Consider the following 27,798-nt stretch of genomic DNA (forward strand, 5'->3'; position numbering starts at 1 on the left):
CTGAGGGCCCCGCTGCCAGCCCGCCCTTCCTCCCTGGGGCTGGGCCGGCCTCCCGACACGGCGTTTGGCAGAGCACCACGTCTCCTTTCCTCACAGCCCCCACGTCCCCGAGGGGGCGGGTAACCCGGTTCCTCAGCGGCGGCCGTTCGGACACAGTAGGCGCCTGCCAGCACTCCTTTTGCTCTCTCTGGTCGGCCTGCGTTGAAAAGGCAGCCCGCTTTCCCCACCCAGCACCGTGGGGAGCTTATTAGAGCTAATAGCACCTGAAAGCGCACCCACCTCCGCGGTTTCCTCACGTCCTGTCAGCCCTTGGCTTTCTTCTCGCTGAAACCAGCTAGCGCAGCTTGCCGACGTGGTGCTAGATGGTGAACCCCCCCGGTGGTGCTACGATTGGACACAAGTAGAGCTAGGTGTCTTTTTCATCATTTTCCCCAGAGATTTTTGTGCTGTGCACTTCAGAGATGTAGGAGGTTACCTCAGTGTCTGTAACACTAGCAGTAGGCACTCAGAAATTGGTATGCATACATTCATATTCTCTCGTGATTCAGCTCATTGTTATTTAAATATGAAAAATTAATCAATTGCCTAAATCCCAGAACACTAAGAGTTTTTTGAGTGTGGCATAAAGGGTTCATTTTATTGTCTTTCTAATTGAAACTGAAGCACAGGAGTTGTAGGAGTGCATAGCAAATTCACCGTCTCTCTAAATTTTTGAATGAAAATGCTTTCTTTACAATATTTTTCCCTTAAAGGAGGTTGTTTGCAACCCGATTCTGCAGGAGAGCAGAGCAATTGTTGCTGAGGTGCTTTATATTTCCTCAGTATGTCACTGTGGAGTGTTATACTTTATTTTTGTTCCCAACTATTACTAACACCTAAAATGCTGAGTGTCTGCAGCTCTTGGGTGCTATGAAACACTGACTCTTATCAGTGTGGAAGTGTTTTAGAACAAAGAGTTTCTATGTGAATAAATTAGATATTAATACATTGGGAATTTTTTTCCACAGCTAATAATTTAAAATGTGTGTGCAAATGCATACACATGCATTTTGTTGGTACTATCAATGTATACTCAAAACAAATGTGATTTAAGACAAAACTTTTGTATACAGTCAGCTGACATTTTAGAACAGCAAAATAAAAGTTGAGACAATTTGTCTAGCACATAAATTGTTCTGTCCACAATTTCAGTTGACCTCTATCTCAGTACGTTAGTTCAGTACCTAGTGTGGGAGAATTATTTATCCAAGAGTAACTATTTATCTGTTAGTTTGCACAGAAAATAAATTGTAAATAGGAGACTGGGATAAATGATTAAATTGAAAACAGAATGGGAAATGAATTAAAGCAAAAGGTTTGAAAATCAGCTGTAAAGGAATGGTATTAGTTTAGACATATAATTAACATCCCGCTATCACTAATAACCTTTACCCTCCATTAATTATACCCAGCTGTTTAAAGTAGGCACCAATATTGGTAAGACTTAGGTATATGCTTAACTGTAGTGCAAAATCCCATCAAGTTCCCTGGAACTATTTGTTTCATGGCAGGAGAGCGAGCTTTGGATTGCAGGTTACCTGGGGTAGAGAGCATGTGTTCCTGTACCTTACATAGCCTCTCATAGATTTAGGTCTGATTTTACTTAAGGGTATGGACTCTGCTGTGAGACAGCGTTCTGAAAATAAAAAAGTGCAAAGTGGCACAATTGTGACAAAATTCCCCAAACCGGTTGGTGAGGCATAGCTTAATATCTCACCCTTAACTCTGCTTTCGAAAATGTATAATCCATGAGATAGTGTAATTACAAAAAACCCTAGTTAAGCAAGGAAAACTAGCGGTGTTCTCACCTTCAAATGTGAGGAGAAAAGTAACTAACTCCTTTTAAAGGTGGGTTGGGGGAAGTAAATCAGAGAACATGCAACGGTTTGCGCAGCTGGTTGTCTTCCAGCAGTAGCTAACACAGAGAGTTAACCTGGTTCCATGAGATGGCACAAATGGTTTTTAAGCATCAGACCTTATAAATAAATGCTCTACAACTCCATGGTGCAAAGTGTGCAGTTGTACAGCCTCGCTCTAGCAGTTCACATGGACTGAAGGTTTTTTGAAAGGGTAACTTTGTTCCGGTAAACTTTGTGTGGGATTAGGTACTAGCTTTCTCAGGCAATGCCAAACTGCACACTGATGGAAGCTAAGGGAGTATTCTTACATACTTTCTTTGTTCCTATGCTTTCTTCAAGGCATCTATTTTTGGACACTGTCAAGTGTTAAAGCACTGAGCTGCATGGCTGTCTAGTCTGAGCTACTGTAATCACTTCTAAGTTCTTATCTGAAGTGTGACTTGAAAAGGGAGCCTATTCTGTGATATGTATCTGGAATATAAGGTTTTGCATAGTCAATGTGGCTCCAGTCCTATCACCTGTAAATTTGTCCATATCAGCTGTTAACTGAATGGGCATGCAGATGCTGTGGAGATTAAGACAAAGTGCCAGCTAGCTGTAAGAGCATGCTTTTGTCCTGTCTAGTTACTAGTAACCTTAACTTTCTGTTTGAATATAATAAAGCTTTATTTATCTTTTACTTAAATTTTGTTTCATTTGAGTAGTCATTTTCGAAGTAATATGGCAAATATAAAAGTACACATTCCTCAGGGATTCCTGGAGCTAGACAGGAATTTCTCTGGAAGTGCTTTATATCCCATATGATGTTGCATTACACAGTTAACTGTCTGCAGATGTTTTCTAAGTTGCAAGTCCCTTTTTCAAAGTTGGTGATGTTGAATAACAAATCGTTGAGAAGAGCTGGAGCATGCTACAAGATAGACTGGGGGGAGACACCCTAGATTCACTTGCCCAGTCGTGACAGTATTCAAACCAAAAACAGACACAGGCAAGGATTCATCTCTTTGAATCCACTTTATAATTGTTTTAAGAGAGATGTGACTTATCTCACACCAAAACCAGTGCTCCAGGAATTTCCTAACCTGCTGTTTGTCTCACTACGTGTTGAAAAATAGATATGCTGGGGTGAATTAGTCCTGCACCACTGAGGGCAGAGCGTTGTGTTCCCTTTCAGACTCAGAATAACTGTATACTCAGAAGGACGTTACAGGGATAGAGCCTGGCATTTTCCTGGTTCAGGGTAAGCAGCAATGCATCTCAGCTGGGCACTCAAGTTGAGGAGTGGTTCACTGATAAGCAGAGATTTCAGATTGGTGTTGGCATTGAGCTCTCAGTGAACAAGAAGCTGCTTTTACTGTGTTTTAGGAAGCACTGAGGCATGTGCAATAAACACAACATTAGCATTAGCAGTGGCACTAAATTCCCACTGGCATCCCATCCTGCAATGGCAAGTATGGCAGTTTCTGAGCCAACAAGGTTTTAGGCTGTGATTCATGCCATGACGACAGGGGCCAGTGCAAGAAGGTAAACAAAGCAGTAGATTGTGTATTACCATATAATACACCCTCCCGCTCCCACAACATTTCCATTAAGGTTGAATAACTGAGCTTTTCTGCAGTTTTATTTTTACTTTCATGTTTGTAACTGGAGTTTTAAACACTGCAACTTTTTAGTACATTCAATATTTCAGTATGTTTTTAACATTCAGTTTCCTTGGTTTTCGAAGCATAATAAGAGGACAAATTTTATCCTGTGGTATCAGGTTGACACATAAGTTGTCTGCATGGTTAAACCTTTAGAGCTGTCAGGGGCACTCATGGAGTAACTAGTACTAGTAACAGGCTAATATCCTTTATGTTAACTGGCACAGGTTTGTCAGTGGGTCTAAGGTGCATATAATTTTAAGGAAAATCCATTTCACTACCTTTACATATACAATTAAATTATCGTTAAGCAGTAGTGCATTTTATAAAATGGTATTTACCGTTAGTTTTAATATCTGTTAGTACATTTTTATATTGATTCAGTTCATAAAATGCTGCTTATTATGAGTTTATGCATTTTCATTTTGTGTGGGTGTATCATTTTGTGTGGGAGTTTATTTGTTCCATCTTAAAACTTTGCTGTAGCGATGGGATCTGAAAGGAAACATTGTCTGAGAATTTACTCAGACAAAACCAGATTATCTAACTTCCTCAAGTCAAATGGGAAGCTTGCTCGTGGTACCCTCTTGTGTCAGCTGTGACACAGCCAGCTACCTTCCCTGGCAGGCAAAGTCTCTTGAAACCAATATAACTCTATTCTGGCAGAAATAAAGATAAATAAAGATAAAAGCTATGAAAAGTGTCCTGGATACGTCTTCTCTTGTGAATGGGCATGGCATGATGGGCAGTAATTATTGCAATGGTGCTCCATCTGGCTACCTGTGTCCAAGATTACGCCTACATTGTTGTCACACCCTCTTACGACTTCAGCCACGTGATTCTGTGATTATTTTTTTCCCCAGATAAACTTCAAAATGGCGTAGTGACTTCGGACCTAAGATGATAAAGGCCCATGAAGAGTGAAGGTAGAACTCAAAACTGTCATTTCCTTTCTGTCTTGCTCTAGAGCAGTTTCACTGATAGACTGCCACTCTTGGGCTCTGACATCTAGTAGTAGCTAATGGGGCCTGAAAATTGAAGGTTATCAGCAGCGATGAAACAATTTCCTTGAAGTCTCTGCAAAGTGACATACCTCTGTGACAGGTGCCGTCCCTGAGGAAACATAGCCATCTGTTTGGAAACTCCCCTTCTACTTTCCCCCAATCTCCGTGTGTCACTCAGCAGCAGCTAATCAGTGTGATGGTATGCATCATCCTTAGGGTTGCCCTGACTTCATTAGTATGCACTGCTTTGAAGAAGGTGCTGCCCTCCTAGCTAGCAGGGCATATGGGGTGATTAATGGGACTTCCAGATTTCACTAGAGTCTTATTTGCTTCCCACATTTGACCTCAGAGGTCATCAAAAGTGTGTTTGTTCTCTGGGCTGGTGGGCCTGGCTGAAGATTATTCCTTTAGCTTTTTCTGGACAATGCCTACAGCCATTGCTGCTGCTTCCACTGACATAGCAGGGCCGCTCACTTGCCTTTGCCACCTTTTAGGCTGCCTTTTTTTCGCTCTTGATTTTAGTAAGTTTTTAATGTATTATTGTAACAAAAGGAGGCATTTAAATAGTTATTTAAGAAACAAAACTATGAATGCAGAGCTTAATTACCTTCTCAATTACTTTTTGATAAACAAGAACACAATCATTCTTTTTATCAATCTTTATGCATGCAAAATTCAGGAATGTAGGACTGGGTGAGACCTCCTACATCACCACTTGCTGTCATGTGCAACATTATTACGTTGGTCTTTTTATAAGCTATTGAACTCCATTTTGCAACTAGCTTGATTGTTTTACCCTGCACCTAAAGGCAGAAAACTATTCCAGAAACTCACTACTCTGGCAAGGATTGCTACCTTCCAATTTCCCAGCTAGATTATGCCCATTTTTATGAAAAGGTGCTCTTTTTCTTTCTATGCACACTGGATAAGCATTTAAAATAGAATTTGTCAGCCTCTGTGAAAATTTTTGCTCGTAATTTCTGTTTTAATGACTGTGGGATAATACCTTCCCTGCCACACCTCTCTTGATGGAGTCCAGGGTGCAGTTTGCTTTATTTGCAGTGAGAGTGCACTGTCGGCTTAAATGGGCTCATGCTCAGCCTGACATCACCATGATCCCCTGGTCCTTTTCGTGGGCTGATGCTCAGCCAGTTTCCCGCCTGTCCTGATGCCTGGGGTTGTTCTGCGCTGTTGAACTTGAGGTACCTATCTGTTGGCCTAATCCTCAAATTTATTGAGATCTCTCTGGATTAAGTTCTGCCAGTCCTCGTGTCAGCCACTCCTTAATCTGGTGTCCGTAAATTTGCTCAGGGTGCATTCTGTGTCATCATCTGGGCCTCTGATCAAGATGCTGAACACTGTGTTCTTCACTAGCTGCATGTCAACCATTCGTCTTCACTGGTGGAGCCTGGCGGTCCAGCCAATTTTCAAACCATCTGACAGACTGGTGGCCCAGCCTGTGCTTTCCCAAAAAAAGATCATTTTTGTGTCACTATATGTGTCACAAAGTAGAAGAGAACTGAAAACTTCTAAATTTTTTGGCACAGATCCCACACTGAGCACTTGGAGAAGATTTAAAAGCCCAGGAGGCATAGAAAGGATACACTAAAATATCCAGACAGGAATTATGGTACCTAAGACTTACCGTAAAGTTGTATTGTATTTTACGTACCTTATTCCACTGTTTGAGAGATTCCATGTGTGATACAGCTGGATGTTCTAGGTGTGGTTTAGGAGATGTAGGTATCTGGGCCTGAAACTCTTTCCATATTTATGAGTCAACGGAGAACCTGGATTTCACAGTCCATCTCTGCTTGCTTTGGATCCTGGTCAGTATCAACATTGGTAGCGACACAAGATAGAAGTACTTGAATTTACAAGTTGATAACTCCCACAGACAAAATTTCCTGCTTTTAATGGTGGCTGCTGACCCAGTGAGCTTTCCAGAGTTACTGCTGATGTATTTCTTATTCTTAAAATTAAATGAGAGATTCCTTATGTCAGTATTTGCTTATGTTTTGGTGGTTTCCTTCATTTGTTGATATTTCCTTCTGTATTTATGCAGCTTGTTGGGCAGAATTCCAGTGGGACGGCACGTACTCCTTTTCCGAGGACAATGAAATCAGGAGCTGAGTACCAGACCACACTGATGCTTGAGGCTTGGCTGTATGGACACAGGTCTGCTGGTACGGGAATGCGTCAGAAGCTGGAACACCAATAGTTCAGGCTGTAGAGGCAATCAGTAAGTGTGATAGAAAGGACAACCCTACCCGGGTAGCCAGCAAAATCATGTTTTTTTATCAGTGGAACCACTTAGCAATTGCAGAATGATGGCTTCAGGTTGATGTTTCAGTAAGACATGCTTGGGCTAATGGGCGTTGTTTGAGCAATACTTCTTCCAAAGAAGTTCTGATAGTAGTGCATATATAGCCAGAGAATTCACACAAAAAAAAATCATTTTATGCAAATCATTAATCATAAAATTATACAAATTCACCCACAATAAATTTCAAATGTATACATGCTTTCCAGTACATAAACAGTACATACATAAACAGTAAATGTCAGTTAGTGCCTATCAATGGACATCTCTAGCGTTAGTTCAGATACTGCTGTGAGAACTGGAGCCTTTTTGAAAAATACAGATTATAGTGGAAAAAAATACAAAGACCTCCAAAGAGCATGACAAGATATGCATAACTGAAGAGTCTGGCTGAAATCAAAACATCTCTTACAGTTTAAGGGATACTGTGAACTTGAACTGCAGTCACTTAAAATGGACTAAAAGCTTTTCAAGTTTTTTCATGCCAGTGAATTTTCTCAACCCATTTTTATGTTTTTACAATGACTCTTCAAAGTTTTTTATTTTTGTTCTTTTCATTGCTATGAGAAAAATCCAAATAAGCAGGGGAAAATTACTAGCTTTACACAGTTTTAGAGCTATGTAGAGAACACTGAAAATTATTATAAATCTTCTAGTCTTTTTCAGTTATAAGTTATCTTAGGCTTTATTGGCAAAGGAAGGGTTCCAAATTGACATGTTTTATTATGTCATTTCATATGTCCATTTATTTGTTAATATTTATCAACCATAGTAAAGTGTTTCTTGTAAATGCTTTACTTTTAAAGTAATACTTTTGTAGTCTATGCGAAAGGTTAGGCTTGTAGGAAGACATCATTATATTTTATCAGACATAATTGGAAAAATAAACACACTTTCTGGCTTACAGCCCTTATATTTGGTCTGATTTCATCTGATAAAACATATTACCTCTCCTTACAAATTTTCAGCACAAATTTTTTCAGCATGGCTGGATTGCCTCCAGGACTGTAATAATAACTTACAACATTGCAGTTTTTGCAGGCAAACTTACAGTATTTAGTATGTGATTGTTTATGAATTATTGAGACATTGCTACTCTCAGTACAAACTGATATTGCATGTCCATTATAGACACAGTAAATTAACTTTTTAAACAATTTTACTTTTCCATGGATTTTGGATTAGTATTATTTGTTTCACTCTGATGTCCTGAGAATTTTCTTGCTTTTTAAAAAATTATTATTACATTTTAGCAAGACTTTTGTTGTATTCTAGTAACTGAGGTGATGTCCTAATGGACACATTTACAGGGAGCTTCAGAAGGCATGAATTTGGTTTACATGTACTATTTGTATCTGTTGGTATGGTTCTAATTGCCATTGGATTTTACTGACTCAATCCCTGATAAAAAGGATTCTCATAGTTTTATGAGATTCATACACATTACCCTGTGTAACAAAGAGGGATTATATGCTTAGGGCCAGGTAAGAAAACTAGATGAGGCAGGTCTTTAACTCAGTTCTCCAGCATCTGGTAGGTGATTTTTAGTCTACATTTTTCCTCTTCTGAAATTTAACTGGGCTAAACCAAGGAGGAGAAAGCTGGAGTTAAAAATAATGTTGTACTCTTCCCAATTTTCAGTTGTACTAATGAGGGGGATGTTTAAATCCAGCTTAATCTGTTAATCCCTTTTTTGCTGTTGGGTGATGTAAATTAGTCTGAAGGAAGATGTTTTGAAATGGATTGTATTGACACTTACATAGAAGAGTTTTTGATCTACAGTGCTCAAAGCCCTTTTCAAAGGCGACATTATGGACTTAGGTTTTCAAACTGATGGAGGAGGGGAGTGAGAAGAGCAAAAGAGGGAAGACAAAAACAAGAAGGAAATTTAAAAAATCCAGTAATTACAAAGAGTATTTTTGATTTCAGTAAATGTTTTGGAAAAAGTTAATGATAGCAATTTTCACATTATTTCTTAAAATCTCTTCAAATCCTACTTTTTTAAATCGACAGGAGACCATCATTGAGTTTAATGGCAAGCAGATCAGGCATAATAGGAAGACACTGAACACAGAGCAATCTGACCGTCAGGTATAATTGACTCACTGGTACTATGCTGTTTCACAGGATAATGATGAGTGTGTAATTTACTGTGACTAGATGGAATAGATTGTACACTGACATGCTGAAAGCCCGGTGGTGCAATTGTATCTTAATTACATATCAAGTGATACAGAACAAGGAAGGTAACACCACCATTGAACTAGCTACCCAGCTTCTTTGCAAACTGCCAAATGCAAAGCTGCCAGATATCTTGTAAAGATCTCCATTTAATCCTCACACTTAAAATGCAAGCCTTGAAACTGAAATAGGAATATCGCAGTCCTAACCTGCAGGCTGCACAGAACCTTTCCACAGTAATTGGGGGAATAACGTGGTAAAATGCTGATGCTGGTGGGGCAGGGATAAACCAGTTCTTTGCACATTTGACAACATGGCAGGAAAATGCAGAACAGGGAATGAGCAAGCAAAGGGAAAGCTGATCCCAGCCAAGCATGGGGTGGTGATGAACATGAAAACAATGGCGGATTTAAGTTTTTTTTGTTTTACTGTCATTCACTATTTGCTTTTTCACTGTTAAAATGTTCACAGATGAAATGCTAAAGGACCTGATGATTCACATACAAACCTTTACAAAATTGATTCCAGAACGAGCTTTTCAGAGGAGCTTGCAGGAATCCAGGGAGGAAGCTCAGAGGAGGGCAATTCATTCACTCATGCAGAGCTGACAGGATTGTTGCATCTTTGAGTAAATTCAGTTAAAGGCCTTTGGAAGACATATTTCTGGCAGCTATGTGAGGTACGAGGACAGATGAAGGTGGGTATAGAGAGACGTCTTCTGTGTAAAACCATAAACATGAAAATCCTTAGTGTTCTAATAGCTGATTTACAAGTGTGATCCTATCCTGTTGGCTGATGTATTGGGATTGCATTTTACCTCCTACACCTTGAATTTAAGAGGCAGGATCTGTTACTGACGGCTCAAACAACCAATATCCTGATGAATACAGAGAAGGAGCTTGAAGACCAACCCACTGCAGTGCCATAGACGCAGGACCAAGTGTGTCAACTTTATGCACTGAAGCATGGGACACAGATGCTCAAATATGTTAGCTACAGGCATAATTTCATCAGTGTAGTGTTCCAAAGGGAATAATTTGCTAAAATACCAAAATACTTTATATTAATTTACACTTTCCATATCTCTTTAAATGTCTCTCATATTATTGTCTTAAGTCTGTTTATACACAGAGTTGCGCTGCCTCATTACTGTTCGACAGTAGCTTAGTTCAACTAGTTCAAAATTCTGTGGACCTTTTTACAATTCTAATATTATGATAAAGCTCGCTCTGATAAATATATAGGTTTAAACTAATCCACAATAATCAGGGTTAAAGTCTCAGAAATGTCAGTCTTAATGCACTTTTAATCTACAGGGATTCCTTTTATGGTTCTTAATGCTTTATTTTACATAATGTATCTTTAAATTCCACACAAAAATCATATGAAAGCTTTTAAGGCTGCAAAGTCAAGCATTCTGAAGTTAAAAAATGCCAGAATTCATGTTGTTTGCAGAACTTTGATTTGCCTCCCTTTGTGTTTGATTGCAAGGTAGTCATTAATGACATGAGCCCATTCAGTGGACAGAAAGGATGGTCGTCACTTAAAGAGCAACTATTCAGTATTTTGTTTTCTCTTTGGTGCTTGGTGTGGGACTCCATGCTTACTACTTACTGTTCAAATCCTGCTCCGAAGACAGAGTTAGTAATTTTGTCACGGACTTTTCAGTGGTATACAACAGTGTAGGAGCTGAGAGTTTCACAAACAGAATTCAATGTATTTTGATAACATCCTCATAAAGTAAGGAAAAGATAGCATTACAGCTAATTACATTACATTGCAGCTACATTTTTAGCCATAAAAGCACAAGGTTAGAATTTAGGCTTTCACCAAAACCCTGCACCCAGTTCATGGCCACCCATGAAAAATGGGGTTTTAAGCGGCTAATTTAGTAGTCTGTGTGAAAGACAAAAATAGAATCCAGTCCTTCTGAGCAGCATACAAACGCCTTAGCCAGCAACCACTTTTTTTCTTCCCACAGTCATTGTGTTCACTTTCTGCAACAAAAGAGCCAGACTCCTCTGGACAAGGTCCGATTCGTTACGCGATCCTGACTCATCTCCATACCACGGTCCATTCTGTGCACTGAGTAGCTATACAGAGCTCTATACCAACAAGCTAGATGTGCTTCCCTGAAAATGACAAAAAAGTTGTAGAGGGAGAGAAAAGAAGAAAAAAAAAAAAAGCCCATCCCTGTGAGTCTTTCTAGCAGGCCTGATGGTCCAGGTGTTTCCCTGCCTCTGTAACCTGATGTGGCTTCGGTGACTGCTTTGGGCAACTGTGTGTCTGTGCTGAGCATGTAGGATAAATGGATAAAAACCCTACCCTTGGAAGATGGGTAAAAAACAGTTCATGAGGTGTGTGGAAGATGAGTGCTGAGATGGGGACAAGGAATTCTGGTTGCCAAGAAGGGGATTTACTGGTAGGAAAAGGAGGCCTCATTTACCTCTGGAAGGATGCGTCTTGCCGTTTCCCATCACCGACCCAGATTGCTAACGGCGTGATCCTGACCTGTGAAAGATAACAGGATGCCCTCAACCCTGAGAGATTAAGCCCGGCACTGCACTGTAAATCAATGCACCACTTCCTTCCTTAAAAATAAAATACAGATAAAATAAGTTCCTCTCTTCCTTTTCCTCATGGGTGATGGAGCTAAACCCCCTGAAGAAGTGATAACACATAGGTGGGGGTTGTTTCGCCTCAAAATTCCTACCAACAGCCTTCTTGTAGTTCTCCTTCAGCTTCCTGATCTTTATATGACAGTGTCTGTGAAGCTGTTGAGTGCCTCTGCTGGGACTGTCAATGAGCGATCAGTGCATAAACAAGATAATTCCTAGTGGTTTTCTCTGTCTGTGATCCTCTGGATACTCTTCCAAATGGCAGGAGAGCCTAGAACGCCGCAAGGTAAAAGGGTGCTCTCTAAATCCCAGCTTTTGGAGTGTAGTGCAGCAGACAGTGTAGGGTGGCACCGTTAGTATATTAAAAATCTGCAAGTCTTTCCTGAGACAGGGACATTTTGCATAAGCACCCATGTGTGAAGTGTAATAATGGTGTGATGTGGCATAAAGGCCTAGTTCAGGTCTGCTGCACAGCTTTGCTCATGGTTGAGTGACTGGGGCTACTCCAGGTGGGAGATGCACCGAAGTGCAGTCTGCGCAGGTTGCATGAGCCATGTCCTGTAAGGTGATCTCACGGCCAGATGAGTATACTCATACTATAGGGTATACTGTCCTGGTGTTCCACCTGAGGGACCCTCAGCACCCTATCAAGTATTCCCAGAGCTAGATCTTTCAGACTATCAAGGGCTTCAGGTCTCAAGGAGCAATGCGTCACTGATATAGGGCAATACAGACCTACCAACACTGCTTTGATGGTGCTTGGAGAATTTCTGTCCCTTCTGCAGTAGAGGCAGACAGGATCCCCCTTTGCATTACCCATATGCTACCAGAAGAGAGAGAGAACTCAGTGCCAGCATTGAGAAACAGAAGATCAAGTGTTTGATGGATTTTTGTGCCCCAGGATGGGGCACGCTCAGTGAATCTGTACATGCAGTAAATGTAAAGAGCCTCTGGCACATGGGAGCTGAGAGTAACAGAACATTCATGGACTTGAGCTCACAAGCTCCCATGAGTCCTTACAGAACATATTTGAACTGAGATTTTCAAAGGCTTATCACTTGGCCCAAATTTGTGCGGTGACTCATAGGAGCAGTGAGAAGCACATCCCTGATACAGATAGCTCCTCTGTTAAATTTCAAGGCTCTGCATCAAACTAGAAGGTGCACAAACTTTTTAACAGAACAATATCTTGCACTTCTTTTATTAAGATCGGCATTCTTCCATCTTTTATTCTCATAGACAGCAGAACCAACGTTTTAATAAACAAGAAAACAAAATACCCTTCAGGTCCTCAGCAGTCAGCCAGCACAGAAAATCTCATTCGAACAGTTAAGGTTAAAAGTTGTAACATACTGATCATACTGATAACGAACCTAGTGATGAAAGTGTCAGGCTGCCTTAGCTATGTGTGTCCATATAAATAGTAAAATGGGAGTTAATGACATGCAGTAACTTACTTTTACAAGCTACTAATGCATGAGATCTTGTACCTTCTATTTCTGTAGCTATGTTCCTCAAATCAGTTTAGTGATGCAAAGCATTAGTTTTAGGTGAGTGAACTCAACCCTATATGTTTTAAATGAGAGAAGTTATTAATTATTGATTGATAACTATTAATTAGCCCAAACAAGACTGAACAAATGTGAAATCTGTGAACTAAGCTCATAGCAACAGTTTAGAACATGAAGGGATGCATCTCACACTGTATGGACTTTCAGGTTGTTTTATTACAGAAAGCAAGCATAGATGTCTTGTAATTTCCACTAGATAGATCTTTCCAGATAATACCTGTTCTCATTTCTATAACCAAAAGGTGGCAGCATATTGTCTACCTTCCCTTTCCATCCATCCTAGCTCTAAGCTCCTAAATAACCTTACTTGATCAGTTTGTCGGAATGCCAGGAAGTCCAGAACAATCATGCTGACTAAGGAATGCTGATGAGATCTTATGTGAAATCAACTGTTTATCACCTTTAAATAGAAATAGGAATAGATCAAGGACTGGTGATTTTATTCTGTTGTTTCAATGACAGCCTGATTGACTTTTGGAAATGTGAAGAACGGTTAAATTTCAGCTCGGTGTAACTTCAGAATGGACACCTACCTATAGAGCTTAACACTTTTATTAACAGTAATGATTGTTAAGAAGCCCGAGCCAATAGTGTCTGGCAGATACTGTTGATCTGTCAGACTTTAACTCAGTTTTGTTCCTACTTAGGTACTTCCTGCTTTGGTAACTAGACAAAAGGCCAGTGGGCATCCAAAGGAGCAGCAAAGGTAGGGCAAATACTTTATGCAGTGCAAATACCAAGGTGAAAAGGACATGAATGTACCAGTTGAGTTTTGCTGCATGAGTGCATCAATTCAGAGGCTTCTGGAAAGATGCCCAGAGACACCCATTTCCCATTTTGGCTGGTAAAGAGATCTGGAGGCGGAGGAAAGCATTCTGAAATATAACCTGCTCTCAGATCTGCAGGGGTACTGTATACTTGGCACGATGCCGCAAGTCCTCAGGAAACACAATTGCCGTGTGTGTCCTTAACAACTCAAAACACCCACATGCATATCAAACTGAATTCCTGCTCTCTACACTGGCTTCCCATACTCAAACTCAGGGTCTCAGTCATGATTTCCCAGCTACTCCATGGCCTGGCCTTGGAACTGTAAATGACCCTGCTCTGGGACGTTGGCTGGAGTTAACAGTACTGTTCCTTAGGCACTATGAAGCTTTTTACCACAAGGGTAAATAAAGCCTCGCACCTTGAGAGAGCTGAGAACTTCAAGTAGCCCTATTTGCCAGATGGAGAACAGATGCACAGAAAGGATGAGAATATGTCTGATCATTACAGAAAACTTTAGGGTCACTATCAAGCCCCAACTCAATAGATGCCTATAAAGAAATGCCCTAAGTACAAGCCTCAGCAGCCATTCAGTCTGAGTCCAGAAGTTTTTCTGAAGTTAGTTCATCTGGCTGCTGCAGCTTGCAAGTATGAGTAGTGCTGAGTAGCAATCCCACATGGCACTATACTGCCTGTCTTTGCTGTCCATAACTAGAGATCAGACTTAATGGAGAAAGGCAATTTATAGGCAGGGCTGGCTGGAGGATTAAGGAGAACAATGTGGAAGCTGGTGCTGACAAGCAAGATGCAGATGCAGGGAAGGTTGCTTAGGTGGCTGAGAGCATGTGATGCTTCATTTCAGTCATAACTGCCCGTGTAGATGCATTTTTGGGGAGTAGCTCACAGACTGAAGACACGACTCTTCTAGATATTAAGGATCATCTTAAATTATTACTCATCCCTCCAAATGGAGGAGTAATTTTTTGACCTGCTGTCTCTCACACAGAAGCATTATACACTTAACTAAAAAAGCTCCCCAAACGTTACATTCTCCCTCATAAGTGTAGAAGAGGAACAACAATGCTTATATGAAAATTATAAGTGATGTTATAATATATATAATATATATATACATGAATGCAAAGTACTAAAATATACATAGCAATGAGGCCATGTAAAAGCACATATGGAGGAGGATTTCCAGGCTTCAGTCTGGGTCTGTCATCCGTAGAGGTGCCTTTGAGGGAGGCTGGAGGATTTTGATGTAGTGGTTGTATCAAGATGTTCCTCAGCAGCACAGCACCGGGTGGGTGGTTTGCTGTGCAGTATTTCTGTAGCTCACTATTGTGAGTGGCTGCTCCTGACCTGTCAGTGCCTGCAACTTGCCTTCCTATTTAATCTGTCCTCAGTTCAGTCACCTTTCCGCACTGTCAGCGTTGGCTCCTGAAGGAGATAACCAACAAAAAGTGGCACACATGGTGAGCCCCAGCCACTGCAAGTCTGTTAGAAAGAAAGATGCCCCTCGCCAGTCACACCTGGTTTAATATCTAGCATTGGAGAGACAGCAAAAAGTGATCATAACTCATTTTCTTCTATGTACTTACAAATGCACAGGTGGGAAAATCCTCTGTGAATTGTCTTATATTTTACATGCTGTCAGTCAAGGGATGAGTTAATACAATTCAATCATGCCAATATGAGCAGATTTCAAAGTTGCTTGTCTGTTGCTCCCTCCATTTCCCACCTCTTGTTGAACAGCTGGTCTCTAGAAACAGAGGAAATATTTCTGTTCAGAGATTTCAAAACCAGCTTGAAAGATAAAGGACAGAGAGCACCTCAGTATGTTGTCTCCCTCCCTCAGTGTTAGTGCAGCTGGAAAATTGTCTGTATGACTAGTAAATCTCAGACCTTTTTAGACCTGGAATAGACATTCAGCACAGGTTCTATTTTGAATGGGAATCTATTTTCCTCTATCCCTTATTTTAAAAGCATCTGTAGTTCACAGCTACGCTCAAAACTGACAAGTCTGCGTATCAAATGGAAATGCCAACATAATATGGTGTGACATGAACAGCGCCCAAACATTTTCTTACGGCTTTTTTTTGCTGATGCAACAAAGGTATTTTTTAACATTTGTCTGTCTAAGATGAGGATAGGGTCTTAAGACTATATTTTCTTTATTCTGGAAAGTTACCGTTTCTGCTGCCTTTATACCCTATTCTTTTTCTCCAATGACATTTGCAGTTCAACACTGGTTAGATAGAAAAGCCAGAATTCACTGATTTAGAAACATCCCACACCACAATATCCAGTCTCTTTTCCACCTAGATAAAAAGTGCTAGCAAAAAAGTGCAACCTACATCAGATCTAAATGGCTGATCTCAAGATAAAAGGTGACTGATGGCATAATCAATCTTCAAAGCCCATTGTTATGCAAAAGGTGACAGTTTAATCCTCTGTTAATTTTGGTGTTTGGAAAGAGGCAATTTTCAACTCTGGCTTGGAAGGAACTAATTGCCAAGTACAGCTTCCTATAGCATGCAGATGGGATCTTTAAATATAGTGTGTGCCTTTGCCCTCCAAGATACTTTTACACTTAGAGCTAGGCCTAGTCCATAAAAAGCCCCCTTGTTTTGGTAGTTGCTATTAGTTAATGGGAAGCAGCAGGCTTTTTGAATAATCTAATGACTCCTGACTGTGCTTAATTACAGCCTTTAAAAAAAATACATCTGACACTTTCTCCAATAAATAAAATAGTTGAATAAGTAGAAACAGTCCAACTAATAAGATAATTGGTAGTAAAACAGCAAATATTTTCCTCTCTTTCAGAGTTTTTAAATTTCAGAATATGTGTATGCTTTTATTTTTTTTTTTTCAGCAAGCCTGGAGCAGTAAAGCAGCTTTGCAGGTCTAAGTGATAATAATGAGGAGAGGCACTCCTGAGGTTCAGGATAAAGTGTAGCCCACTGCTGGTTTGGAAGTGCTTCATTTTTCTCTCCTCAAAAAGAGGGTATGTATTGCTGCAGAAACCTGGCTGGAACCAAGCGATCCTGCCTCTCCAGGAAACAAGGTCCTGCAGATGGTTGGCTAATGGGAGGTACTTTGCCTTTCTGGAAGGCAGCAGCTCTTGCTGAGCTCAGAACTCAATTTGAACCAGGAGCTGACAGCTACTGCCTCTCACAAATGCGTCTCTAAAGAAGCTGTGGCTCCTGGCCCTGCACCAGCCCAACAGCATGCTGTCTGCCCACTTGCCATCTTGGGTGTCCTGCATTGCTGATCTGTCATCTAAATCATGCGCAAAGCCCCTCCAGTAACATCAATACAACAGGGCAGTGAATCAAATCGTGCACATCAAGGGAAAAAAGTTAAATACTTCTAGCTTTAAAATTGCCGAACAGATGTTCTTTGTTTTTGACTCAAAACCATTCAAGTTTAAATACAAAACCAGCTGAGCCAAGGAGGAGTGTTTCAGGCTCAAAAAGCCCACTGGAACCAATGAGGAATGGTAGGCTTGTTTTGTTCTCACACCAGTGCATTCATTCTGTTTAAAGTGCTTTCCCTAAATTAACTTCTGTTCTGGGGCAGTGTATGAAAAAATTAGCAATTGGAGAGGTTAAGTGAGGATCACAATAAAAGTTGTAATTCAGCTTTAACAACCCAGTACGCTGTAGCCACGTTTAACTGCCATGTATAGTGCATGCTTTTTCAAACACCGTAAAGAGCCCTGGTACCTCTTTGTCAAAAGGATACTTAGGCTAATGTTACTTGAAAACATTTCTTTGCCTCAACTATATTGTAAAGTTGACATAAATCCACTAGAACGAATTTTTTTAAAATCTTGAAAAATATTTACTTCAAATTGCTTATTAAAAAATCTCCCCATATGACAGCTACATGCCCTAAATGTGAACCCATTGCCCCATAGTGATTTAGGGTCATATTAGATTAGACAATAACTCTTGAGAGATGGCTGCTCATGTTAGCAAAATTAGCATATCACAAGTGCACCATTAGCATAGACATTGCAGGAATTTATGCTTTGAAAAACTGGATCTTTTAACCCTCACATAATCATAGAATCATAGAATCACTGAGGTTGGAAGAGACCTCTAAGATCACTGAGTCCAACCATCAACCCAACACCACCATGCCCACTAAACCATGTCCCTAAGCGCCTCATCTACACGTCTTTTAAATACCTCCAGGGATGGGGACTCCACCACTTCCCTGGGCAGCCTGTTCCAATGTTTCACCACTCTTTCAGTAAAGACATTTTTCCTCATGTCTAATCTAAACCTCCCCTGGTGCAACTTGAGGCCATTTCCTCTCGTCCTATCGCTTGTTACTTGGGAGAAGAGACTGACACCCACCTCGCTACAACCTCCTTTCAGGGAGTTGTAGAGAGCGATGAGGTCTCCCCTCAGCCTCCTTTTCTCCAGGCTAAACAACCCCAGTTCCCTCAGCCGCTCCTCATAAGACTTGTCCTCCAGACCCCTCACCAGCTTCGTTGCCTTTCTCTGGACATGCTCTAAAACCTCAATGTCCTTCTTGTAGTGAGGGGCCCAAAACTGAACACAGTATTCGAGGTGCGGCCTCACCAGGGCCGAGTACAGGGTGTAAGGGACGAGGCCCACGTGTCTGTGCTGTAAGCACAGACAATGCCCCAGGGAAAGCTCCAGAAGCCAGCCACGGGGAGGGGCCCGGTGTCACTCTCCTTGACTGACTAATGTCTCAACCACTCCTGGAGCTGGGGTGAGAGAAGACTCTAGAAACCTTGGGCTGGAGCCAATAAATAGGGGCGCACGTGAGCACCTGGGGGCACTCTCTCTCCGCACCGACCCCTCCCTGTTGGCAGGTCCGACGCTGGATTCAGGACTGGTGATTTCTTTGTCTCTCTCTCTACCTCTCTCCTGCTGCTCAGCTCTCTCTTTCTCTTTTTCCTTCTCCTTCTTGCTCACTGTTTTTGATGTTGTTAAGTAATACAAGGCCTACCTCAACTCACCACAAAGCCACTTAGCTTGTGTTATATATTAAGACATAGAGGGTTGATGCTTATAGAAGTGTTTGTGCCATTAAAGTTGGAGTTTGTTTTTTGGACCTTGAGTGTTATTTCACCTTAATCCACACCGAGGGGATTTGCGGATCTTAGTCACTCTCCCCTTCCCGCAGGTGGGGCATGACAACAGGGGCACGATCACTTCCCTACTCCTGCTGGCCACACTATTTCTGATACAGGCCAGGATGCCATTGGCCTTCCTGGCCACCTGGGCACACTGCCGGCTCATGTTCAGCCGGCTGTCAACCAGCACCCCCAGGTCCTTTTCCGACAGGTAGCTTTCCAGCCACTCTTCCCCAAGCCTGTAGTGCTGCATGGGGTTGTTGTGGCCGAAGTGCAGGACCCATCTTGTAGGCAAAAAAATCTCTTTTTTCTCCCTCCTGATGCAGTTTCCAGTATGTAGTGGGAAACTAAGTTAAAGATACCTGCTTTCTAAGGAGAGGATGCTGCTTTCTGGGATAAAAATGCAGGATGCTTGCCCAGAGAAGATTCCTTGGCAAGAGAAAACTATTTATGCAACTGAGAGCTCTGCCTTGTTCTTTTCCTTCCTTTGAGATGTGGAGATGAGAAGTAGTTTGTGCATTATCACAGATTCAAACATAGCACTTAAGATAATACAGGATGGTGCTGTGGACTGCCCACATTCCTGGGGACAGGGTGGTCCTCCCTGTTGCAGACTCCTTGTCTAGAAGCAATGAACAGGAATAACCAGGTGGTTACTGCCTTGCCTTTCCCATATCCCTAAAAATAAGTAGAAAGTCCTAGAAAAGGCAAAAAGGGCCTCAGTGTGGAAAAAGTGGAGAACCTCTAGTGAGGGCCTTTTCAGCACCTTAGGGCCTCCTGCTAATGGCTGAGGTTTTGACTTGGAGCCAGCTGTAATTTTTTGGGAGATGGATTGGGCAGATTTTTCTCCCAGCCCTCCCCCACCTATAACACTGTTTTTTAAAAAAGTATATATTTGTGTCTTACTGTCCTCAAATAGCTGATATACACTGATTCAGCACAGTCCCAGTACCCATATTGATTTATTGACTGGTCTCAGGGAACCTATGCCACTATCTCCGCAGTATTTTGAGAGACTTCCACGCATGTTCAAAGTTTTCAAAGTGGTTACATGACTTTTAAAAACAGGAGTCTCTCTTTGTTTTACATTCATCTACATCTTTGTTTACAGTCTGCACTGCTTGGAGCTAGCTGTGTTAGGAGCAGAAAGCCAGCTGAGCTGATGCTAATTCTGGCAGATGGGACAAGTGTGTAGTCATTCAGTGACACTCCACGTTGCCCTTTACAAAGCACTCTATGATCTGTTCTGGCATAGTATGCCAGACTATCAGCTACACGGGGATGAGAAGCCAATGTGTTTGCTCCAGCCATCTTTCTAGAGAACAATAGCATTTTGGCAGAGGGATAAGGCAGTGGAGAGGTGCATAAACAACTATTTCTTTGGAGGGTCACTAAACTGCACTCAGACAGCTGAGGGCCCAAACCAGGGGTCAGCGTTCACACACTGCAGCTGAGCATCGGATTGCAGGAGAATATCAGGGGCTGAGAGAACACAGGATGTCAAATGGGGGACAAAGAACTAAGAGACAGAGATAGAGAGAATGAATAATTACAGCAGAAGTTGTATAAGAGACGAGGAGTATATATGAAAGGAGCAGAGGCAAAGTAAGAAAGGAAAGAGTTTAGTTGACAGACACCTCTTTCCTTTTCTTTCAGCTGCCATACTGTCCTGTACACATCTCTAAGCACCCAGTAAAATATCTTCTGTGATTTCTCTTCCTCCTCACCTTGAAAATTTGGCTGCACTGTAAATATCCTGCTCATGCTTTTAAACATAAGCACTGTTTCAAGCTATTAAAATTGTATAAGCCCCTGTCCAACTCCCACTCAGGCAGTGCTGAGTTTTGGAAGAAGTGTTCAGCTGTTTTGGCAGGCAGATTCACCTATCTGACAGACATGCTTATGGCTTTCTGACAGTCCTGGGTTCCAGCATAACAGTGAAAATCCTGTTTTTCTTGATTTGCTGAGGTTTAAATTGCTAAAAACAGTAATCCACAGAAGTCATGGTAATGGGACATGTCTAGAGAGTACCCCATACAACAAAGTTGCATGATGACATCCCATTCCTTACAATGTGTCACCCTGATGTCTACATCACTTGAGCAACACTTTGTAGTTCATGGATCAGTTCTAGACCTTCAATGTCAGGATATCTGTTTCTTCCTCAGAGTGCTGTATATCACTATTGACATTTTTGACACGGTCTAGAAAAAAATTGTTGTTCACCTCCAAATATAAAGCATTCTTGTCCATCACAATTATACCAGTCTTGTCTGAGAACTTGAAAGGTTTAAGAAAATGGACCTTTCCTCCACTTTTCCAGCTAAACTAGCCCTTCTTTTTCTCTCCCTTTCCCAACTACTTTCTTATCTCATACCACTTTTGCTTTGTGGCTATATTAATTTCAGCTCCCCACTTTTGTCTGCATCTTGCATGACCGTGCTTGCTGTTTTCTCCACAAAAGGAAATCTCCCTTCAATCTGATCTGTATGTGGGGCTGCTCGCCACATATCCTTCAGCCTACTTGACAAAATTAAATTTATCATTATCTCCTTCTCGTATCAGTAAATGAGTTATAGATGAATCTTTGCCCTTCCATGTAGAGGGGTGGGAGTACAGAGGGGTTTTTGTATGGAAGGGCAGCTTACTATTTTTGGTCCATAAGAGGAAAATATTCTTTTTCTGGCTTTTCAATTTTCTAAGATTTTCTGCCATCTATTAGTCATAGAATCATAGGATGGTTTGAGTTGGAAAGGACCTTTAAAGGTCATCTAGTCCAACCCCCTGCCATGGGCAGGGACACCTCTCCCTAGATCAGGATGCTCAAATCTCCATCCAGCATGACCTTAAAATAATATATATCCGTCTGTTTTAGAGTTTTTTATTACACCTATCATCATGGCATATTTGTTTCCCTTCTACATCCTCATCCCCTTAGAATACACTTTTTTGCCCATGGTAGGGATTTTTGTTGCTTTTTAAGTGAGTAGATGTGAAGATTAGAAAGAGTTCAGGAGAAAAAGAAGCATTTCAGTGGAGCATTTCAGCATTTCAACCTCCTGGGAGGTTGCTGGTTATCGAAAGGCTTTTATTGAGAGGAAGATTTTGCAGCATTTTCTAATTCAGGTCAGACTCTGGATTCACCATATTTCTTCTGAAGCTACTTGTGCAGACAAATGCCCTCAACAAGATTGATTTGTTCTCAGCTCTCTTAAAGTGCATTCTGCATGGTCTCAGAGCTGCAGAACTGCCATTGTGTTTCATAAGATGAGTTTGATACTGCTGAGGCATGAGATATTTACTGCCTTGCATATTCTAACAGGTGTTGGAAGTGGACAGCGAATGAATGGTCTTAAAGCAGAGCTGCGATGGATTTGGCTGGGAAACTGGATGGGGATCTTGTTCTAGCTAGAGCCTAGGTGCTGTCTTTCTGCATACATTCATGTGATTTACAACAGTGTGCAGTGAAAGCCAATAACATAACCAGAAGGAAAAGTGTGGAAGAAAGCAAAGATACTTCCCAGGATGCTAGAAATGAAAGAATGCATTGCTTAGAAACCAAGCCTGGATGTCAGAGCATAGGAAGGCAATAGCCTCCAGTGTGGGAAGTGCCCTGCAGTGCATTTGGACAGCACATTTGGCACTGGGGGTGCTAACACAGGTTGACAGTAGTTGCTACTACTAACTGTAACTTAGTAAATGACAAGACTAACATAGGATACTTCATGCTTTTTCTTTCAGAAGAACACAATCTGCTGTTTTGAGGGCTGTAGACCCACATTTTTTTTGCCAACAGAAAAAGTTCTCCAAGGAACAAATAACCCATTCTGTCCTGGTGATCACTGTGTGTCTCTTCTAGAATGATAACCAGGTGAGCTTGAGGACTTGGGGAGTGTAATCTGTTAATGAGTGTGTGTTAGAACTTGATCCTTGCCTAGACTGAGTTCTAGACCTCCTGAGGATGGGAGTCTGTCCCAGCTCTGATCACTGATTCTTGACTCAGTCGCTTATGCTGTAACTAGCTGTGCTTTTAGCAGGGGTGGTTCTGGTCTGTTTTCTAGCATCTCAGCCAAGATTGTGACCACTATAATGATACTTAAGGAACATTAATTGCTCATTTGTCACTGGCTAGTGTCTAAAAACATCCCTGGATCACAAATGAGGAATTCATTCACAGGACATCTTGAAGGCGGATATGAGTAAGCTCTTAGCTGGAAACTGTGCAGTCACAGTTAGTGCAACATCAGGATAGTACTGCACTAACCAGCTTGCAATTTGTAGCACTGTCATTGTGGAAGGGAGAAAAAAATTGTAAAAAGGAGAGGCCACATCTGTCAGCTTGCAAATGTCTTGTAAACATGAACTCAGGTGAAAGATGCTGTTTTCAAACATAGATGTATGAATGTACATCCACCTTTAAGCCATTAAATCATAGAGATATTAAGGCCAGAATTATTGATAATCAATGAGATCCAAATATTGCTGTCATAAAAGTAATCCTGGATCAGTCTCAGGTAACTGACTGCAAAGCAGTTGATTCCTAGAGCAGGGAATGGATCTGGAGCCCCCTGACTGTGGCTCTTCTGGATTCTGAAGTTTGAGAGTCCTTATGCAGACTTTGGATAATGAACATCTTTTGGGGAAAAAAGGGTCATTGATAAGCTTCCAGTTTTAGCAGTCTCATTTCCTTTAGTTTCCTCAGTTGCTAATTTCCAAGGCAGCCTTTGCAAGGAAACTGGCTAATGGTGCACTGCTTCTCAGCTAAGAGATCTTCTCTTTTCTAGGCCACCCATGTTAGAAGAGGCCCCTGGACTCTGAAGTCTGGTTCTAGAATGGGGAGCTTGTAAAGATAGCATTTTGTTCTCCTCCAGTTCGAAGCCCATTCATATGTATTCATATTTATATAGTTGCTGCAAAGTACTCAAGACATCCCTGTGGACTTAGCAAACTAGTTATAGTTGCAACTATTATGTACCTAGAAATAGCTCAAGCACAGCTTGGAACACAGCTTCCCCAAAGATGTGTGTGCAGGAGGGTGGATAGGGACAGTGCAAGCCAAGGATAGCTCAGCTAACGCTTCCTGAATATTGCCATGGGATTTTTAAATGCTTCTCAACTCCCAGAGAGATGCTGAAAGATTTGACCTCAGTTTAGCATCTCATCCAAAAAAGCAGTAAGTAGTTCTGACAGTGCAGGTCTCCCTAAGAGCTGTGTGGAAACTTCAGACTTGGACATGAGCCCAGCCTTAGTGTTGCACTGAAACTCAAGACTTTTGGGGCCTAGAATGATTTCAGATGAGCCATACTCTGACAGATAGGGACTGCAGGAATCGGAGTTACTGACAAGGAAATTATTCATAAAATTACTAGTGGGGAAAATGGAAGGAGGAACAATTTCAATTATTTGCTGCTCCCAAGATCTGCGAGACCTGTTCAGGGAACAAAGGAAGGCTTCATTTCTTAATCTGGTCACTCTGACACTTCCCAAGAGCTTTAAATTGGAAGGAAAAGAATAAGAGACTTGCTCTATAAATAGCTCATATATCAGTGTGGGACAATGCAATCAGCTTTCAGTAGTTTGACGTTATTATTCATCACATCTGCCTGAAGGCCTCAGTCAACACACCAGCCTTGTGGTGCTGCGCCAACAAGTGCAAACACAGCGCCTGCCCTCAAGCTATGGCAGCCCGGGATTACAGCGGGATGACAAGGGGGGGACTCAGTGAGAGGTGTGAGGCAGCGAGATATTGGTATAACGAGCACATTTGCATACCATCAGCAGTCACAGCCAGCTTCCTTCCCAGGCTCTGCCGGGCAGCAGTGCTTTGTAGGATTCGTGGCAGAGGTAAAGCTTAAAAGAGGATTTGATGGAAGACAAGATGGTACCTTGTGGGGTGATTTTTACCATGATTTAGAGGGCAGGCTGTGAGAAAGCATAAAAGTGTCTGCAGGAGAAGTGACAGAATCTGTTATCTCCAGTGAGGGAAGAAAGTTTTCTGCTGTGACAGAGTATTAGATTTAAGAGCCAAGGAGAGACCAAGCAGTGAAGAGGCTTAGAGGTAAAGGCTTGAGCTTTTCTCCCAATCCCACGGAAATATTTATAGTATCAAAACATGTGCTATCAAGATGAAAAATTGAAATCTCAGAAACAGTGCTTTGATGCTTTTTAGCTGGTGGGGATCTCAAAAAAAAAAAAAATCCATTGTGTTCGACTTCATTATAAAAAGAAACTATAAATTCTCTCTGCTTACCTATGAATGATCCCCCAGGGCAGCTGGGGAGTCAGGACGTTCCAGCTTTCGCTTAAATGTCACTTCTCATGCTCAGCCCAAGGAGCGGCATGACCACCACTGCAACTTTGGGCACACCAGTGAAATTGCCACTGAGGGCTGTTGTGCAGGTGCTGTATAGTCCCAGTTCTCGTCTGTACTTCTAGTTTTGGGGTGCCCTTGGGCTAGCATCTGTAGCGCCCATGCTTTGTGCATGAGCGAAATAAGAGAAGGAAAGATTTTATTGGGGTTGTAATGTTCTGGTGCGGATGTGCCCCAATACCCTTAACATAAGAGCTGCTCCTGCTCTGCAGTTCCGTGAACTGAGCATGAAATGTATTTTTACTCTGTTAAGCTTAGGTTTTAAAAGGAAATAACTTTGAAGCAGAAAGCCAGAAATTATCAATTTGAAAATTGTCAAAATAATTTTTTTCAAAACATTTTTCAAGTAAAAATATCCTAAAATGGGGTCTCTACCTTCTCTGTGGAAAAACTCCTCCTTGGTGAACTGATATTTTCCAGTTGAGAAAATATTAGCTTCAGTGAAGAGAAAAGCTGGTGCTTAACACAGTACAGAATGGGGAGAAGTGAATAAAGAAGAAATGTGGTTAAAATGCTAAAAAGGAAGTTGTTCCTTGCAGGACAAGTAGATTTAGGACAAGTTTGAAGAAGGGACATCACAGTAGCTGGTATGAGATGCTTAGAGCAAGGAATTTGGCAGCTGAGAATGGCAGAAACAGATTTTAAAAATTGTATTTAATGGGGTCAGAAGCCCATTGCGTGGGTCTAGAAGAATGAATCGGTGATTAACACCCAAGCTACCGGGGCTGGCTGCTTGGCGATACTGTTGTGACAGAGAAAGGACAGGATTTGGGAGAACAGGGTAAGATTTACTGGGAATGATCAAGAGCACAGATTAAGAAAAGACGTGTATATATATAGATGTGTGTGTATATAGATGTGAATATCTATGTTATTTATCAGGAAGAGAGGCCAAGGTGTGAGATTAGATGGCTGAAAATGATCATGAATAAAGTTCTGCATTTGTAATTTGTGTATAGGCAGATACTTAATCAGACCAAATCCTGCATGGTTATCTCTGCAAGAACAATGCTAAATCTTGTGTGCCCAAAAGAACAGTCTCTAAAAATTATTTTCCCCTTCTTTCTGTTTTTGTGATGTATAAGGATGGCAGTACTATAATTAATCACCTCTTGACTCTGCTTGTGGATGCTGTAACTTCATATAGCATCATAGTTACACACTGAACAACCTGAGATTTTAACATCTTACTTAAAAAGTGGAATTAATGGGAGCAAACCATTCCCCTAGGGCTCTACAGGAGAGACAGATTATAGAGCATGTTGAAAAGAAAAGTGTTAGCCAGCAATTTGGTCATAATTCTGAGAAGGAGTTTCTGCTCATGAAAAAAAAAAGGTTGTGTGCCTGACCTTCCTGGACACTGAGTGCCCCCAGCTTTCACCATGAAAGCATTTAAGATTGAGTCCCCATTGAACCGGCTAAAGCAAACACAGAGCACGGTCCCTTTGAAGTTCTGTGCATGCTTCTCAGTGCTGTGCCTCCCTTCAGCTGTGCTCATTCTCTCTGGAACAAGAACTGCTAGTGTCTAATTTGTGATGGGAAATGTGGTTTGGGGGGGGGAGATGTGACCCCTGAACTTAGCTTTGCTTTGACAAAAACACTTTTTTCATCTGCACTCCATTATTGTATTGCATTCAGCACAAGCGCCGTCAGTGTTGTTCTGGAGTATAGCTTGTGGGGCATTGAAAGGGGAACAGAGGTGCAGGCTGGAAAAGGGGAGTGAAGTTTACTCTGAGTTCCGACTCAAGTTCCTGGCAGCCCTGAGACTGGGATCACAGAAACACCCAGGAAAGCAGGCATGGGTGGTTATGACCCCTGTAACTCAGAACCATTCAAATGGCAGATTGTGCACTGAACAATTCCTGGCCTTCCCCAAAGTCTCACCTGTGACGTGTCCTGCAGTTTCTGAGTGCGATCCCATGGTTCTTCCCGGTTTCCCATAAAGCAGGTGTAATTTGTCATGGTTATTTTCAGGCACTAGGGAAGCAAGTTGCTTGAATCAGGCACCACATCCAGCTGAGCAGACTTCGGGAAAACCATTTAGCAGACTTCAAGAGAGATGAATCAAATGGCCCGGCTTTAAAAACCTTACCCGGAGCAGGTAAGTCACTGCTGGAACTCACATGTCAAAGCAGAAACATCCTTCCCCAGACCTGGGAGACACTGCCTTTTCCTCTTTAAATCTGTGCTGTGTGCTGCAGTGCTCTGCATTGTTGCCATGGCAGAAATCTCCCCATAGTAATAACCTCTTTCAGAGAAGGTTAAAAAGAGGCAGTGCACATGCTCAGAAATGCTGCACTTGT

The 27,798-nt window shown here is 41.6% G+C and overlaps 1 long non-coding RNA gene across 2 annotated transcripts; it reads left to right on the forward strand.

The window, feature by feature from the left end:
* Positions 1–68: 68 nt before the first annotated feature.
* Positions 69–11,661, forward strand: LOC143159254 (uncharacterized). 2 transcript variants are annotated; one of them, XR_012995155.1, is made up of 6 exons: positions 69–410; positions 4,405–4,467; positions 6,611–6,787; positions 8,882–8,959; positions 9,521–9,746; positions 11,031–11,661. It is a non-coding gene; the product is annotated as an uncharacterized LOC143159254 (long non-coding RNA). The 2 variants fall into 2 exon arrangements; XR_012995156.1 differs by having other exon boundaries at positions 9,521–9,728.
* The last annotated feature ends 16,137 nt before the right edge of the window (positions 11,662–27,798 follow it).

This window comes from Aptenodytes patagonicus, chromosome 4, assembly GCF_965638725.1.
Source record: "Aptenodytes patagonicus chromosome 4, bAptPat1.pri.cur, whole genome shotgun sequence".
In the NCBI taxonomy this organism is placed as follows: Eukaryota; Metazoa; Chordata; class Aves; order Sphenisciformes; family Spheniscidae; genus Aptenodytes; species Aptenodytes patagonicus.